Below are 17,988 nucleotides of genomic sequence, written 5' to 3' on the forward strand. Positions count from 1 at the left end.
CTATGTTAGTTTATCCAGGTAAGTTAGGCATGAAATATAAATTATTTGTTCATGGGCCATAGTATTATGAATATGAAATAAGGATGAATATGGAATCTTGTAGACTTAAGATGTTAAGTTTAAATGTGATTTGAATTTTGTGTTTTTAATGATTATTAAATATTAACTATTTATATTTTTATATTATATAATGAAGTATTAATTGCCCCATGTGGGATGAATAAAGAATTTGACTCGAACAAAACTGTACTGTATGTACGGTGTAGTGTGTGGTCAGTTCAAGCAGTTCGTAATGGCCGTTGTTGGTAGTAGTGGAAGCCACTATTAATGAAGCCTGTTTTTTATGATGTTGCCAGCCAAGTATTTTGATTTAATGGTTTATGGTTTTAAATTTATACAGCGCAAAATACAAATAGTCTCTATGCGCTGTTTAGCACAAGTGTAAAAATGAAAAAGTTTATGAAAATAAACCAGAAAAAAGCCTAATAATAAATCGAACAAATTGACCACAGGAAAAAAGTAAGAAAACGGAATCTCACATCACCACACTGTTTTGAAACTAAACTTGTCAAGAAAAGCTAGCTATTTAATAACATTGTTTTAAAACTTCGAAACAAATTCTATGTTTGAAATTGTACAACTATTACGGAAAATTTAATATAATATAATGTCAGCACATTATTGAAGAATAACATTCGATAGGTTCAACAAGTATTATGTGATATTATTATCAGAAGGTTTAATTAATAGCTCTTTCATTTGGGGATGTTAGACGATCAATACAATAATTATACAGACCGTAACGCATTGTGTAACGCAGACAGAATGGTTATTTCTTTCTAATATTGCTGAACTAGAATTTACAAATATAGACTTAATTATCATATTTTCTTCTTTTTTTTAACCTATTGAAAATATATTATTATATACAGTAAAGTTTATTTTTTCTGTTTTATTACAGATTACATTATTATTTTTGTTTGAAGGTTTGTATAGCGAAATCAAATGTTGAAATTAAGTTTGCGGTACACCACATATATCGTTCCGAAAAGAACTATTTGAGTTTCTCAGTGTTCAGGAAATGTGGTATACCGCAAACTGTATAATATTAACACACCTATTTTTATTTCTTAAAGTTTATGTATAAAGGTAAAACAATTGATGAATCACCCTAGTTGAAGTTGCGGCACAGTATCAATATTTTTATCATTAATATTTTATCATTAAAAAATTCTAACATAGAGTTCTATACTCACGGTACCTATTAAAAGCATTAATACTTCTCCTATAGTAATAGTTTGTTTTAAATGTCACATTAGCTTTTGAAATTAAGCATTTAGTATTTAGATAATCGTATACTACGACGTCTAAAGAATATTTTAATATGGCTTTATGTTCAATAATAATGAAATGTAACAGAATTTTATTACAATTTATTTTCAATAATTTTGCAGTTAATCTTTGATAATAATTCATCTATATCATTTAACCTTCATTAACATCATCATAATAATAAATTTATTTTAAAGCATATAATATGCTGTTTAAAACCGGAGGCAGTTGCAATTTAGTTGCGAAAGAATTATGAAATCTATCTGGCATTTTATTACAATTTATTTTCAATAATATTTGTAGTTAATCTTTGATAATAATTCATTTATATCATTTAACCTTCATTAACATCATCATAATAAATGTACTGCATTTTGTTACATGATGTATAAAACTTGAGGCGATTGGAGAGTAGTTGCGATAGAATTATGAAATCTATTTGGCATTTTATTAAAATTTATTTTCAATAATTTTACATAATCTTTGGTAATTACTCATTAAACCATATTAACATCATAATAATAAATGTATTTTAAAGCACATAATGTATAAGACCCGAGAGGCAGTTGCAATAGAGTTGCGATAGAGTTGCATGTATGCAATGATAATCTACACAATCTACATATATTGTTCTATTAACTATAGCAGGAAATTAACATTATTTCGGGCCTGTGGGCATGTGCGAATCATAGAGCGTGAAGCCTGTTTTAGAACAGTGCCCAAATGATCAGTCTTATTCTGTTTTTAAGTAGGATGATCCTTCTTGCAACATCGAACCAGAACAAAGTTGGTTACTAGCCAAAATTCAAATTTTGTTTATAGAAAGTTTTCTCAATTGGGACATGCGATTCCCAGTGCTGTATCTCCACATACTATCTATTTCCGAAGTATCATAGGAATATTTGGTAATACAGCATCACATGTGGTGGCTGTATCGTGTCGGGATGTTATAATTACAAAATATTTCTATGATACTTTGGAAATATATACAGGTTACTAACTTCTTCTGATCATAATTTCCTATAAAGTAATAGCATTTACTTCACAAATTAATTAATCATTACTGTATTCCTAAGAAGTACTGTGATCTAGTTCACGATTCAATCCAACAACAATGCATTATGGTTAAATCATCCTTTTTCGTTGTTCTTCCTTTCGACGTTCTTCCTTTGCCTATAATAAAACCCCCTTTGGGACTCCCCTATCAAAGGGACAATTTTTGGGTCCCAATGTGTCCACTTAATAGAGGTTCCACTGTATACCCATCAGGAACTTACTCAATTTAAAGCTCAGGTACAGGCATGAATTAAAAATATAATATCTGGTTAATTGTACATAAATTAAATATTTGTAACAGAAATCAAGGCGAAAAAACATGAATTTCCCTTAATAATAATATGGTCAAATACAAATTTGACAAAATTCTGCCATAAAAACCAGGAAGACCTTTTTTCAGTAGTTAGGTAGTTTAACCTAATGTAATAACATGTCTGGTGACTCCCTAGAAGGTGAAAAAAGATGGTGGATATATGGTGGAAAATTTTTGCTATAGCATGAAAATAAAAATCTGAAGTTGAATAAAAATACCAGAAATGTAAAATTTAATTTATATTACAGTACCTAGTATAATCAGTAATCTTTTACCACACTGTTTATTTTTCATAGCGTTTTGAAATGCGTCTCTATTTACAAAATTTGTGTACAAAAGAATAGAGATTTTACTGTGTAATTTGAACTATCTCCCCCCCCCCCACCCGCCCTGATAAGAAAGTGCTTATTTTCAACAAGCTTGTGTAACACTAACATAAATAAAATCCCAAAAATTATGAAACATAGGGGAAACTATAGATTGATAATTATTATCAAAACCATTTTTTCCCTCTGTAATAATTTTCTGCCTTTTTTATTGTTAACCGTTACAATTTTATCTTAATGTGATACTAATACTAATTATATTAACTTTTTCTAACTTTAATTTCAATCCTTTATCAAATTATATTTTTTATTATTTAGTGTTTGTTTCAGTATATTTTCCGCATCTGATTTTTATTTTTTATTGGCAATCATAAACAAAAACAACAAACAAACAACTACAAAGTAATTGGCAGGAAACACAAAAAGAAACTAAATCTCTGAAAGAGCCTGTGAATCCTCTAATACCAAGTAGCATATAAAGATAAAATAATAATATAGTATAGAATTTCTTGAATCAAATAAAATATTCTGTATAGTTGTTCATAGCCTTTTAAACTGTAAATTTTGTTATCGTTTATTCTGTTTAAAAAGCATTTTTAAACAACATATGCTACTTGGAATTTTAAGAGTTCTCAAAGCAGGTGAACCCATATTCATTTACAAGTTGTAATGTTTCATCTTCACAACAGACACTTTGGCAGCATCAGGTATAATTTTTTGTGAAATAAAATACCCCAATAGCCACAGGCATATTTCTCCATTTTGTCTCATCTGCATTGACTTTTATTAACATTACTGTACATGGGTTAAAATCTATGTTACACTATTTAGTTCATCATGTTTGCTGGGTTGAACGCCATGCAGTTGTCGGGTTCTGTGACTTACCGTTTTCATTCATTATGCTCAACAGAACCTTCAAAAAATCACAGAAGCAAAATTTTCCATTTGGCTAAATCTTTTATTGAAATACTACTGTATATTAATATTATCAAAAATCTTACTTAAACATTTTGTAATTGTTATTTTTTTTGTAAACTCAAAAGAATTTCAACTTCTGTTGCATTTTGCAAATAAAATAAACATCTTTAATGTCATATTTGTTTGGTTGTATTAACTTCTGGTGCTAATTTTGTATTGCATGCCGTGCATTATTTCTGCCTATATTAACGTTTATGAGTAAAAGGTATTAAAAAGTATTTGTTATCGTTCTCAAGTTTAACTGGAAACTGAGGAAATTTGGGATAGTTTGTCTATGGACACACGGCAGCTAGGAGCGCAGTGCTTACCAGATCAGCGCACATGCTGCGCTAAGTATTTTTTTTAACATGTTGGTCATTTTGTGGAAGACAATAAATGATGCAGTAATCCAAGCTGTAATGTTTGCTATCACTTAACTACACTATGGAAGATAAACATATACTTACCAAGACCATTTAAACCGTCTTGACCTTTGAAACAGAATCTGGCTACTTTCTTAAGCCTGTGTATATCTGGTTTTCATCTGATGATGTTATTCGCTACTATAGCTAGCATTTGTATTTGTATCTGATGATAGTACTTCACAACCAAGATGTTCTCTTATTGGTTGAATTCTATTAACAAACTTGAGTGTCTTATGTAAATTGAGCAATGGTGACGATTGCTTTCTTCCGTCTATGGTACTTGAACAAACTTCAATGTACCTAAAAGTAAACAAACATTTCAATTAAAAAGAAGTCGCACAATGGAAGAATTCTTAATGGAAATACACACAGTAAGTTCATTTCAAGCCTAGCTTACCCGGATAAACCGACAATAGTGAGATATAACTCTAAAAGTAGAAAACCACAAATGGTAGAGTCCATGAACTACTGTATGCCCTAGTACATTATGCAAGGATATGAATGTTCACAAGAAACCATTTCAGCTGAAACTGGGTAAACACCACTAACGTGATTTACACAATCAAAATTGATCAAAAACAGCTGAAACCACTGACAATTCACACTTCTAATTATGTTATTAAACAGTATGATGAGCTGTTGTGTATTACTGTAAGTGTAACTCAGACAGAAAACTGGAAACGTTCCTAAAACATTTGTTTAATGCTGAAATATTTTACAGTCAACTGCTTTTCAAAACCAGATGAGATAATAATACTCTTCCATAAAAGATGCACTACTGTAGGTTCTAAAACAGACATGAGCCAGATGGGTACACTACGGTATACGACCTCTATCTTCAAGTCTTTATCCGAGTCAAAGAGAGCCTTGAACATATGTATGTAATTTCTTGTGTAATGCTACTTTCAGTCAGAAATACAGATTACTTTTATTTATACATTATATATTTAGGTCAGTATTATTAGTATTACCAGTGAAAAATTTATCTCAAGTGATAATTAAAGTTAAACCAACATTTTCAAATTCCAAAGTTTTATTGTTGTGGTACTGTACAAATAATGCTTGTTTCGAACAATTTAAGTGTTGCGTTTATGTCTTTTTTTTATAGCACAATAAAAACAATATCTAGAAAAATGAATTTAAAAAAAAGAAGAAATCTGGAAAAGATTCAATGTTTACATTGTGTTTTCCCATAAAAACTGGCGATATTACTATCTTATTTATTCTAATATATTAATGCTCGTTTTGAACAATCTATCTAGTGCACATAGACACACAAAAAAGTAAGATGTCTAGAAATATGTTTTTAAAAATGGTCAGACATAAGCGTACAATAACATCGAACTAGTTTCTTTAATGACAAAGTAAAGTTATGTTTTTTTAATTTTAAACAAAAAATAAAGTATATAGAAATTCTTCTAATTTAAAATACATAAACCAACAGTGGTATAGTCTATAAGTGCCACTTGAGTGCTTTGGACTGTACCATTTATGGAGAGGGGTGCATTTGAGGAGAATAAGCTATTGTTGGTTTATCCATGTATTAGCCAGGCACAAAGTGCACAAAAGGTTCTTCCTCATTATAAAGTAGATAATGAATAAAGTCAATCTATCACTGTATATTAGTAATACTACAGTTGACTTGATTGAATGAAATACAGAGATACTATTACTAGACATTATTTATTTATATAAGTGAAATATCTGTATTTTGAAAATTAACGAACAAAACAAAAAATTCTTTAAAAAAAAAAAAATTAAAAAAAGATTATTTTAAACATTTTCTGTATGAAATAAAGCAATGTTTGTAATAATAAAAGAAAAAAAATTTAAATCGATAATTCATAATTTTCAGATGAAACAAGCCTGGTTGCACCTTTAAAGAACGTCTGTCTAATTTATCATTTAACTGTTTTAACAACTGTTTTTCCTACCAAGCAAAGTGGAAAAGTCAAATTGCATTGCACACATTGTCTTCATATCAATTGATATTCTTCACAAGATAATGACTGGTTATATAGTTTATACAATTCATCATCCGATTGCTCCAAATATGTATAATATTCATCGTAAATCCAAATTAATGGAACAGTAATACGTTAATTGATATTTGTTGATGTGATCAGAATCCGGAGATTATCAAAGTATAGTACTGTAAACTGAGAAATAATTGACAATAATATTCTATAGTATTACAATAAATCGTATGCATAATATGAATACATGATGAGATACCGTACATGTCATCTGATATCAAGAAAATATGAAGAGATGAAAATAAAACTTTTTTGGGACCATGTCCGAATTATTCTAAGTCTGCAATAAAACATTCTGTTTTCTTTACTGCGGAGTATCAAATTATTTAGACATTTTTTTTGGTGGTAATGGTATTAAAACACACAAAAATAGAATCAATGTTATTTCTTATAGCCATTTACACAAAACGCGGAGTGAATAGGCGGTTGAGCAAAAAAATGCTCAAGATAAATACAGATTCTACATAGGACAAGCTACTCGGTTTTCAACTTGCCGTTTAACTGATCGTTTGTGTTAAAACTGGCTACTGTATATTAGATAGTTTGCACTGACAGTACAGGAACATTAATGAACTAAAATCATATGTTATTGCAAACGGAAAAACAATATTTTTGACGTTGAATTGAATTGAATTGGTTCCTAGTATAGGAGGCATCATCATATAATTAAGGTATTGGTAATGATGATGATATAAAAGATACACATTTATTTTTATCTTTTATATAGAAAAAATTGGTTGACATGCAGTGTTGAAGAACAGCTTGTTTATACTGCTGATATTAATACTGACTGGATACATTGCCGGCGAATTGATTGAAAAAAAATCAAATTATATTCAAATAATCATTTTATTATTATTGTTTTCACTTTTTTTGTAATTATTTGCGGATCTTTTCTTCTCTATAACTGTAGCATTATCAAAACATTCATGTTATCAAACTTAAAATTATAAAAACTACAATAAAATATTTTCATTACTGTACGTGCCAAATCGATCCAGAGTACTGTATATTTATTGCATCTCATACAAAACTGTAGATAATTGATTTTAGCTAGCTAACGATTTTCTTTGTATTATTTTACTTGTTTGTATGAAAGTCTTACCTTTGATTACGTTTTTAAATGAATTTCCTTTTTATTGTTAGAGGACTTCCTATTGCATACCTGTTGTTGGTTTATAAATTCTACAGAATTGTGGTTTTTCGTTCTTTGTCTGTTTTTTATATAAAAAGAGATTGTTTTATACCTAACATAATAAAGGTTATCTATTTTTTTTCCTTTTTTGGTAAACAGTGCTTGGTATTAAGAATTGTAGTTTTAATAAATTTGTTTGAATTTTATTTAAAAAAGATTGTATTTACTGTATACCTAACATTAACAAAGGAATGTCTTTTAATTATGCTTTCTGGTATTGAATAAAATTCAATGGTATTAAAAGTTTGTTTAAAAATTCGACAGAATTATGGTTTTTATTGGTCTCTGTCTATTTTTTTTATATTTAAAACATTGTTTTATACCTACAAGTAATATTAACATATTATAAAGGTTGTCTTTAAATAATTATATGATTTCCTCATTTTGCCTATTATTACTGTTTTATACTGTACCGGTTGGTTTAAAAATTCTACAGAATTGTTGTTTTCATAGGTCTATGGGGCTGTTCAGACCTACCGAGTTACTGTATGCTTTTGTATCGTACTGTACGCGGTGACAAGGTACAAGATTAGTGAACAACGGTTACGATATGAAATTTGAGAAACGATTTTAACCTCTATAACCAATCAGATTTACTCCTGCAATCTAGATGTTCACCCAAATCGGTGACATTTTCAATCAAAAGCGTTAGTTAAGCAAATCTGAACACTTTGTTGTTACAACGCTAAAATTATAATATGACATTGCTTGCAATACGAAAGCATAACTCTATGGATCTGAACATACCCTATGTCTTTTATTATACTGTTTGTATATAAATATATATTTATATATTATTATTATTTATATTACTTTTATTTTATTTATTCAAATTCTCACAAAAATGTACATACAGTAATACAAAGCAAGAAAAAGACATACCGTATATTTCGGTGTATAAGTCGCACTTTTGACACGCAAATTTGACCTCTAAATTAAGGGTGCGTCTTATACACCGAACATAAATGCCTCACCACACAGATTGTACATAGGCCTAGGCCTAGGCTATCGTCACCTCGTTTGCTAGGCCTAGCTACAGTAACTAACTAACGTAACGGCAACCTGCTTCTGCCTAGTTTTCAAGTCATTTTAGCATGATGTTATACTAAATATGATGAAAAGATTTGTTCATTATGGCGCTCCGATAAAATTTCATTTGTAAACGTTTATGTACGATTGGAATAGTATTTATTTATACAGTAGTTATACGCACGATCGCCGTACCCCAAGCGCAAGCCCTTCTTTTGGTGGCCACATGGTGTACGGTATTCGACTAGTATATTCTCCAGGTGATTATAGCATGGACCTAGCGTACACACTTCTCGGATACATAGATACTAATCGAATACGATTGTCCGTGAAAACGTGCGCCCTCTCGAAATAATCGAGCGAGGCTAGCCCACACACGTGCGTGTTACACACACGGTCATGCACTCGATGTTGCGGCGAAACTCATGAATAACAAGTTAAAAAGAACTTGTTGAGGCTGGGCGCGGCCGAGCCTAGGTAAGGAAAAACCTAAATAAAGGACGCCGTTGTAGATATAACAAAATATATTATTACAATAATATTGATTACAATTTAAAAAAACATTGTTTTGATGAAATATAAGGTGCGTCTTATACATCGACGATATAAAAAATACCGATATTTTACTCTCAGTTGGGGGTGCGTCTTATACACAGGTGCGACTTATACACCGAAATATACGGTAACATATTTAAAGAACAGAGTACATTCAGTGAAGGATGGGACCAACAGGTGGTAAACACCTCTAGAACGGTCCAATCCCAAGTACATTGAGTGAAGGATGGGACCAACAGGTGGTAAACACCTCTAGAACGGTCCAATCACAAATTGCACAATGATAAATGAAAAAGTTAATAACATTATAATAAATATTTAAATATAGTAAATAATAATTTATAAATTTGTATAATTTAAGATTAAACAAAGTTGGTCGACATTTAAAAATACTGAATTTCTTGTAATTCTACAAAGAAGCATTTTATGTAATACCTGATTTATTTGTTTTGTCTGTTTTACTCAGTTATATATCAATGTCTGTTGTTTAGTTGGAAACAATTTAATACTTTTCATTACAGTGTATATTTCTGGTTTAGTTGAAATGCCAATGTGTGTTTTTCCTGTTGCTTTTGTTTGATTAAAGTTTGCAATGGCCGGAGGATAGACATAATGTGAATTGACAAATCTGTGTTTCTATAGGCACTATTTGTTTTCATTTCTTGTAGTTTTCTAATAAATTAGAAAATGCGGAGATTTGAAGGGTATGATAGTTGATACAGATGAACGATTCAATGAAGTGGATGTTTAAATTTTAAAATTAAAAAGTAAAAATATCATGATCAAAAGATGCGGTATTTAAAGATAAAATTTATTTTTTTAGTATTAAAGATTTTTGTTTTTACTTACAATTGGACTTTTAACTGCTACTAGAATAAAAGGCAGTTTTGATCAAATTGTCACTCGTGTAGTCTGACACAATATTGTCACTCCCAAAGACTTGTGTATATGTTTGTCTTGTGATCAGCAATTGCTGGATGGATCATTCTCATTTAAATATGGTCACAAAAAAAAAAGTTTAAAATTAAAAAGTCAAAATATCATGAAATATGCGGTATTATAACATTTTAATATTTTTTTTGTAAAGATTTTTGTTTTACAATTGGACTTTTAACTGCTATTAGAAGGAAAGACAGTTTGATTAAATTGCCACTTTAGTAGCCCGACACGATATTGTCAAAAGCTATTAATAAAATTGTAAGTAGCTGTTCTTACTCACTGTATAATTGAAGATAAAACGTTAAATGATCTTTTGAAACATAATGGCAATCGGATCTCTTTGTAAAGATTAAGAATTGTAGACATAAAGACTTGTGGATAATAGATAAATTTTCATAAGTTTTTGTGTTTTAATTTTTAATAATTCTAGTTTTTTAAACATCAAACGACTTGATACTATCAACCTAGTTTGACAAAAAAAAGTGTGATGTGCGCAAATATGGTAGCAATATATGGTAATGATATGACATCATCATGTCCATATATGGGCACATCACATTTTTGTTGTCACATAAAGTTTGATAGTGTAGACAGAGCTTTAGTAAAGTCTGTAGATACTGTAGTAGGCGGTATTAAATGAACAAGCTTTTAAATTCTTACACAGTTACTCATTAAACATATTACCAAATTTCAACACAGAGAGCACTTCCCAGCCACCCTTATTAATTTGTTAATACCCAAGACTTCTCTAAACCAGATACGATTAGTCTACTGAATGTACTTCTCTACTGTAGAGCCTCAATATCAAGCAGAAATTTCTGAGTTTAAATATCGGTTGGCGCAGCTTTTTCTCATTCTCAGTTTTTCTCATTTTTATAGTTTCTAAATTTTCAAATTTTCAGTACTGTATATTATCACCGGGCGGTTTAGAACTTCTTCTGTGCCTATAATTTATTTTTAAGTGATAATATTAATAGCAATGTCATTTCAATATGATTTTAACCTTTTTATGATTTTTAATTTCACTGCTTTATCCTTTTACAAATTTTTTAATTTTTTTAGTCTGTTTATGTATTGCTAACAACCAACATTTCTTTGTTTTTTACGAAGAAAAAAAAATTGTTTTTTGTATCTTCTATCTAATACTTCTATAACACTCAGACAATATCATTTCTGAGATACAGAGTAGTCCAATGTGTTAAAATACAAATTCTATAATATTATTTCGTTTCACATTGAATTACTACATTATTACACGTTTGCCTTTTAAAGTGTCAAATTTAATTTTGTATGATAACACGATGATCGTAGTTGACAGTTTAAAAGGTATTCTTGTCTTTCTGTATTGTACAAGTTAAATTGTGTTTGTTTGGGCCGTTGGCAATACATTACTGTTCTTTCCAGTGTTTAAGTCGAAACTGATTGGCAACAAAAATCGGTAGCCAGTGTTAAGCTTTTTTAATGTTTATTAAACAGAACAGAAAACCTTTTTATTAGGAATACAATAAAATATTGTCAATATAAGGTTTGAGTTTAAAGGTCAGAGTTTGAAGGCAGATAATTTGAAAGATGAAGAAAAACATCTACTTTAGTGTTGGGCGAGCCTTTAAAAAAAAGAAATGAATAGGATATTTAAAAAAAGAAATAATAAATAAAGGAAGAAAAAAACAAAGAAAAAACCAATAGATCAATAGATTTTGTAAGAACTTTCTAGAAAAAAATACAGAATTGCTATGAAAATTTATATACTATAATAAAAAAATAATTAAAAAACCCTAAATTACTGACACATAAATTGAAATCTGACAATAATTTATTGTATTTCAAAATCAAAAATTCCAAGAACAACCTCGTAAATAAATAATTGGGAAAATAAAAAAGAAATTGACTAATAAATATTATGGACTATCCTACAATCTTTTAAAAATAATACGGAATGAAGAATGTAAACATATTTCTTAGAAAAATAGACTATACCATTATTCGATGGGGATGTGATAATGTATACTAATGTTCTTCTTTTCGTATATTGTATGTATTCCTCTCTTCAGAAAGAGAGGCTAATGTTGGTTTATCCTGGTAAGCTAGGCACGAAATAGACTATTGTTCTTTCTTCATTAAATGATGCTTTTTTTAATTAAAATCCTTTTTTTAATTTAGGAAATAATGATTTATTAATATTATCCAGGTAAGCTAGGCACGAAATAGACTAATTGTTCTTTTTTCATTAAATGATGCTTTTTTTTAATTGATATTCTATTTTTAATTTAAGAAATAATGATTTATTATCAATTATTTACTGTATGTAAAAAACCCCAAATACTATAGTCAAGGATTCAGATTCAGATTAGATTTATTAAGTCATTCATACATAGTACAACGATAATTGTTACTTAACAGAAAAACATAAACACAAAAATACACACATAATATTTACATTCATGATCGACATGGAACTTAACAACTGATCAAGCAATGAACCGAATTCCAAGAAAATTTTTTATATTTTTAAAATCGTTAATCAAATTCCACCAACATGACTGCTGTAGATTGACGTCTGAAGGTAACCCTGTAATCTGTACTATCCAATGTCAAGACAAAAATATATAATTCATAAGTATGATTAATCTAAGAATCGTGAACTCAAGTAAATTATTAATTTTATACAGCGCTACGCGGTACAGTATAAGGCGAAATGGAAAAATTAAATTCACGTCTCACCCCTCATCATATTATGGAGCCAAGTGCATTTTTTTTACAGCTTATTATTATTATCACAAGGTGTATGAATACTAGGTTTTAATCTGTCAACAAGTGGGCTAATAGTATCTACAGGGTATAGAGGTTTAACACTTTATAATGGCAGACAACCTCTGCCTACAGCCAGTACATATCAACAATTGGCTTTTTGGAGGTGGCACAAATTATTGTCCCATATGACTTATTGGAGGTGGCACCAATTTGACCCCAGATGACTTATTGGAGGCAGCATCATTTTTACTGAACCCAAAAAATTGGGTATTTTTTAAAAACTCCCACATACCAGTTTTATTAAAATACATTATGGTACATTTTGGTATCCAGAAGTTTTTAGAAATAAAATCCAAAAATTAGATTTACTAAGTATGGTCAAGTTTGTATTAAGTAATTAAGTTTAACTACTGTATATTGTATAAGACCATAATAATAAAAAATGTGATATGTCCATATATGGACACGATGACATCATATCACTTACCATATTTGCAAGCGTCACACTTTTTTTTTTTGGAGATAGAGCTATATTTCTCCTATGGAAAGTGTTCATTAAGTAACAGGAATGCCAGCTGAATATGGTTGAATGTCTCCTAGATAGGGTTGAGTGTCTCCTAGATAGGGTTGAGTGTCTCCTAGTTAGGGTTGAATGTCTCCTAGATAGGGTTGAATGTCTCCTAGATAGGATTGAATGTCTCCTAGATAGGGTTGAATGTCTCCTAGATAGGGTTGAATGTCTCCTAGTTAGGGTTGAGTGTCTCCTAGATAGGGTTAAATGTCTCCTAGATAGGATTGAATGTCTCCTAGATAGGGTTGAATGTCTCCTAGATAGGGTTGAGTGTCTCCTAGTTAGGGTTGAGTGTCTCCTAGATAGGGTTAAATGTCTCCTAGATAGGGTTGAATGTCTCCTAGATAGGGTTGAGTGTCTCTTAGATAGGGTTGAGTGTCTCCTAGATATGGTTGAATGTCTCCTAGATAGGGTTGAGTGTCTCTTAGATAGGGTTGAGTGTCTCCTAGATATGGTTGAATGTCTCCTAGATATGGTTGAATGTCTCCTAGATAGGGTTAAATGTCTCCTAGATAGGGTTGAATGTCTCCTAGATAGGGTTGAATGTCTCCTAGATAGGGTTGAATGTCTCCTAGTTAGGGTTGAATGTCTCCTAGATATGGTTGAATGTCTCCTAGATAGGGTTAAATGTCTCCTAGATAGGGTTGAATGTCTCCTAGATAGGGTTAAATGTCTCCTAGTTAGGGTTGAGTGTCTCCTAGATAGGGTTGAGTGTCTCCTAGATAGGGTTTTTTTTTTTTTTTTACCATTTTATTGAGGATGATCCATCCAGCAATTGCTGATCATTAGGGACCCTCAGAGGTTCACAAGACAAACATATACACAAGATGCTCTACATAAACAAAGTCTTATTACAAGTCTTTGGGAGTGGAGTCGTAATTTTGTCCTTAGAAAAAAATCATGACATGTGACGGGCTTGAACCCAGGACCCTTGGAGTGGTAGCCAAGCATCATAACCACCAAGCCACAACTCCACTATATGTCTCCTAGATAGGGTTGAATGTATAAGTATTATTAGTTTCAGGGTCAAATACCAGAAAGGCGTCAGGATCAAAGTCAAAGAATAAAAAGGTCATGTTATCATTTCTGTGGTAGGGGCTACAGTACCTATTATGAATTTGATATCAAACTCTTACTTTAATTAATATTACTGAACGTCAAATCAAACTATGCAATGATAGGCCTACATAACAGTAATCATTTTCGATTTTTGTTTCTACAGAAGCAAATAATGATAAGTTATAATCACACACATGACGTGTAAGTATAGGCCTGTTTGATCTTAAAATGGGGATAATTAATCAGAGAGAAGTTATTAATTTACGCATCGCAGTGAATTTCAATGCACTTATTCAACGAATTCAGTTTGTCTAGTAGAGTAGAGATTTTCTAGTTTCTACTGGAGTAAACCTAGACTAATATCAATATCATCAATAGTATTATAATACTTAAAGATTCATTATTGAATGTAAAAACCAGTAGTTCATATTAGCCGTAAAATTAATAATAAAAACTGATCCAATATGTTACATCTTACACTGCATAATCTTATATTGTTTAGTTTAGCTTTTATTGTAATCTGAAACATCTCCTTAAAAGTCCTCAACTGTATACAACAAAGAAGCCGTAGACTGATTTAAATCCAGAATAAGATTTTAAGAAAAGACAAAGTACTGTATGAAACGGATTTTCAGGGAAATAAAGACTTCAATAACCTTTTAAAGTTCTGTCTACACTATCAAACTTTATGCGACAACAAAATGTGATGGGCCCATATGGACATGATGTCATATCACTACTATATTTAAGCATATCACTATCATATTTGGCCACATCAATTAGTTGATAGTGTACAGAGCTTAGACCCATACAATCCAACACCCCCATTTTGGCCGGGAAACTCCCGAATTTTAGACTTGCCTCCCGGCCAAATATTGTGCTCCTGTTTTTCCACACTGAATTTTGATGTACTGTATGTGTGGTTTCCTGCATTAAAATATAACAAAAATGCTATACAATACAAGCAAATTTACGATATTTACGACCATCTGCGATCATAAATTTCTGATTTCGGATTCCCCTCACACAGCCACCACGCGATAATAGATAGAGGGCGGCGTTGATCTTAAAAAATACCACCTACCATTTTTTAAACTTCAGACCTACAGTAAGTTTGTAAACCAAGAACAAAATTGCTTTTTACACACTGCTCTACGAAACCAGGCCTAAAGATGCATCCAAGCGTAGTGAAATATCACACTGAAATATCCAGTCCCCTCCTGGTGGTCATAAATGCAATATTACACTCCCATCTTACATGATAAAATCATTACTCTTATGATAAAACACAGTAATAAAACCATGTTCCTTTATTTCCTCAAAAGAACCATAAAAGATGGGAACAGCTGTTTTTTAAAGTTTTATTACTATTTCATGATCATGTGACAAATAAGGGTCATGTGACATTGTTGCTAGTATGCAAGGTACAAACAGATTTATTCAGTCGAGACGCAGAGTTGCGTGACCTCGAAATTATCACAATCTCGAAATTTGAATCGCCGCCATTGCTACCGGCGATCGAGAGAAAAAAGTTCTGAATTTCCGTGTAAAATTATGAGATTTTATTAACGATTTACAGGGTATTTTGTATTTATAAATAATATTTAAGGGATTTTACCTGTATAGAATTCAAAAATTCGATCATATTTAGCCTAGCCAAGTGAAAGTTTGTGGCGACCTTAGCGTAGGCTAGCGGCGACTGGCGTAGTGATGAGTAACTTTAGTCGAAAAATATTTAATAACTCACTGAAAATCGTATGAACAGTCACGGATTTTAGGTATATGACGTAAATATATATTCCAAACATTTCTACCAAAGGAAATCGTTAAACTCTCTTGAAGAAAAAAACGGCTGGATTCGTTTGAGTGAAGCGAATGAATTCTGAAATAGCAGCCATTTTCCGACGAGAGAAATGACGTAATGGCAATAGCCTTACAGCACCAGACGGCTTAAAATGACGTCATGGCATTAGTCGTAGGGGAACCAGACTGCTTTTAATAAAAACTGTCAAGGTCCGACTGCATTACAGTATTTATGTGATTTAATTTTAAATTCCATTTATTATTGTTATTAATTAATAAATATTAATTTACAATGCACAATCCATCACTGCAATCATCACACCACAAATTCTTCAAAAACTACATAATAAAAATAAAACACAAAGAAGAATTTTTTTAATTTATACTTTATTTTATTTCAACTCATAACTGTTGTATGATAAAAATTATCATTAACAAACTATCCTAAAATATACAAAAATGATTCTGGTAGAGTTATAAAACATTAAAAGTGTAATTTTAACTGAATGAATCTCTTTGGTATATTTTGGAGAACTGAGAAACATGTAACCTAATACAATTATGCAGCACGAATTTAAACATAAATACGATAACATTTAAAAAGACTAGATAGAAGTTAAATGCTGATAAAATAAATAAATATATATACTGTAATTATTATGCACTATACAATATTTACACTACCATGATGAAAGCTATACGGCAATATAACTGGAACAAATACTGGTTTATAAACTTATTTAAATTAGTTTGGATTAAGTAATTTCCAATAAAATGGAAATTGAATATAAAAACAAAACAGAAACCAGCCACCTGCTGAAATTTCTTAAATTTTTGTTTTTAAATAGCACCTATATTATTATTATTGAAATTAATCCTAGACAAACAAATCTAATTATTATAATATTATTAAATAAAATCAAATATATCATATAGTTCTATAACTTATTTACATAGCACACATATTAAACTTGATATAAATTGGCGTAGTAAATGCACATGAAAGTTGGTTCACAACAGTAAGCAGACATTCTGGCTTGATACGGTATGCTGACTAATTGAGGTGATCAAACGCTGGCATCCAAACACCTGCAAAATAAAATGAAAATATTACAGTATCATTGTATACTTCCTTTATAGGTTTATTTTAGTACATCTGGTGAGCTTGGTACCATCGATTTCTGGCCGAGTGTTGAACACTCCAGCTGGCCTAGCAACAGCATAATAGCCTGAGCAGGAGCCGGCTGACTGGCTCTTCTCTGACTAGCTGCTAGGCCTAGATAGTATGCTCTACAGCTGGGACTAGGCCTAGGTGCATATAATAAAAAAAATTACAAATTTAGTTCCAATAGCATAGGGTAATTACTAATACTTATAGTTCAATCCGTACGAAATAACTATATAGGAAACTTCTAAACAGATCGGCCTAGCTAGCCCTAGTGGACAGTTGATCCGCCCTACTACTAGTTACAGTAGGCCGGCCCTATTTCTATATACAGACCGAAATCTCAATGTATTTTATTCAGTTTATAATTACAAATTTCCCCAAAATATAACTTCAAATAACATTATAATTGCGTGATAATCAATAAATAGTCGATCAAAACCTAATATGTCAAACCAAAGCCCCGTGATTGGTAA

At 30.8% G+C, this 17,988-nt stretch overlaps 1 protein-coding gene and 1 long non-coding RNA gene across 2 annotated transcripts in view; both read right to left on the bottom strand.

The window, feature by feature from the left end:
• Nucleotides 1-10,657, bottom strand: part of LOC140045272 (uncharacterized) — a 159,069-nt gene extending 148,412 nt beyond the window's left edge. Inside the window, exon 1 of the long non-coding RNA XR_011844564.1 lies at nucleotides 10,628-10,657. This is a non-coding gene — a long non-coding RNA (uncharacterized lncRNA). The remainder of the gene's footprint in view (nucleotides 1-10,627) is intronic.
• The window catches only part of LOC140045269 (D-glucuronyl C5-epimerase B-like), a 52,780-nt gene that overhangs the window by 17,943 nt on the left and 16,849 nt on the right, over nucleotides 1-17,988 (bottom strand). The window contains exon 2 of the mRNA XM_072090109.1: nucleotides 4,452-4,709. The gene's annotated coding sequence lies outside the window, so the exon portion shown is untranslated. The remainder of the gene's footprint in view (nucleotides 1-4,451; nucleotides 4,710-17,988) is intronic.

This window comes from Antedon mediterranea, chromosome 3 (assembly GCF_964355755.1).
Source record: "Antedon mediterranea chromosome 3, ecAntMedi1.1, whole genome shotgun sequence".
In the NCBI taxonomy this organism is placed as follows: domain Eukaryota; kingdom Metazoa; phylum Echinodermata; class Crinoidea; order Comatulida; family Antedonidae; genus Antedon; species Antedon mediterranea.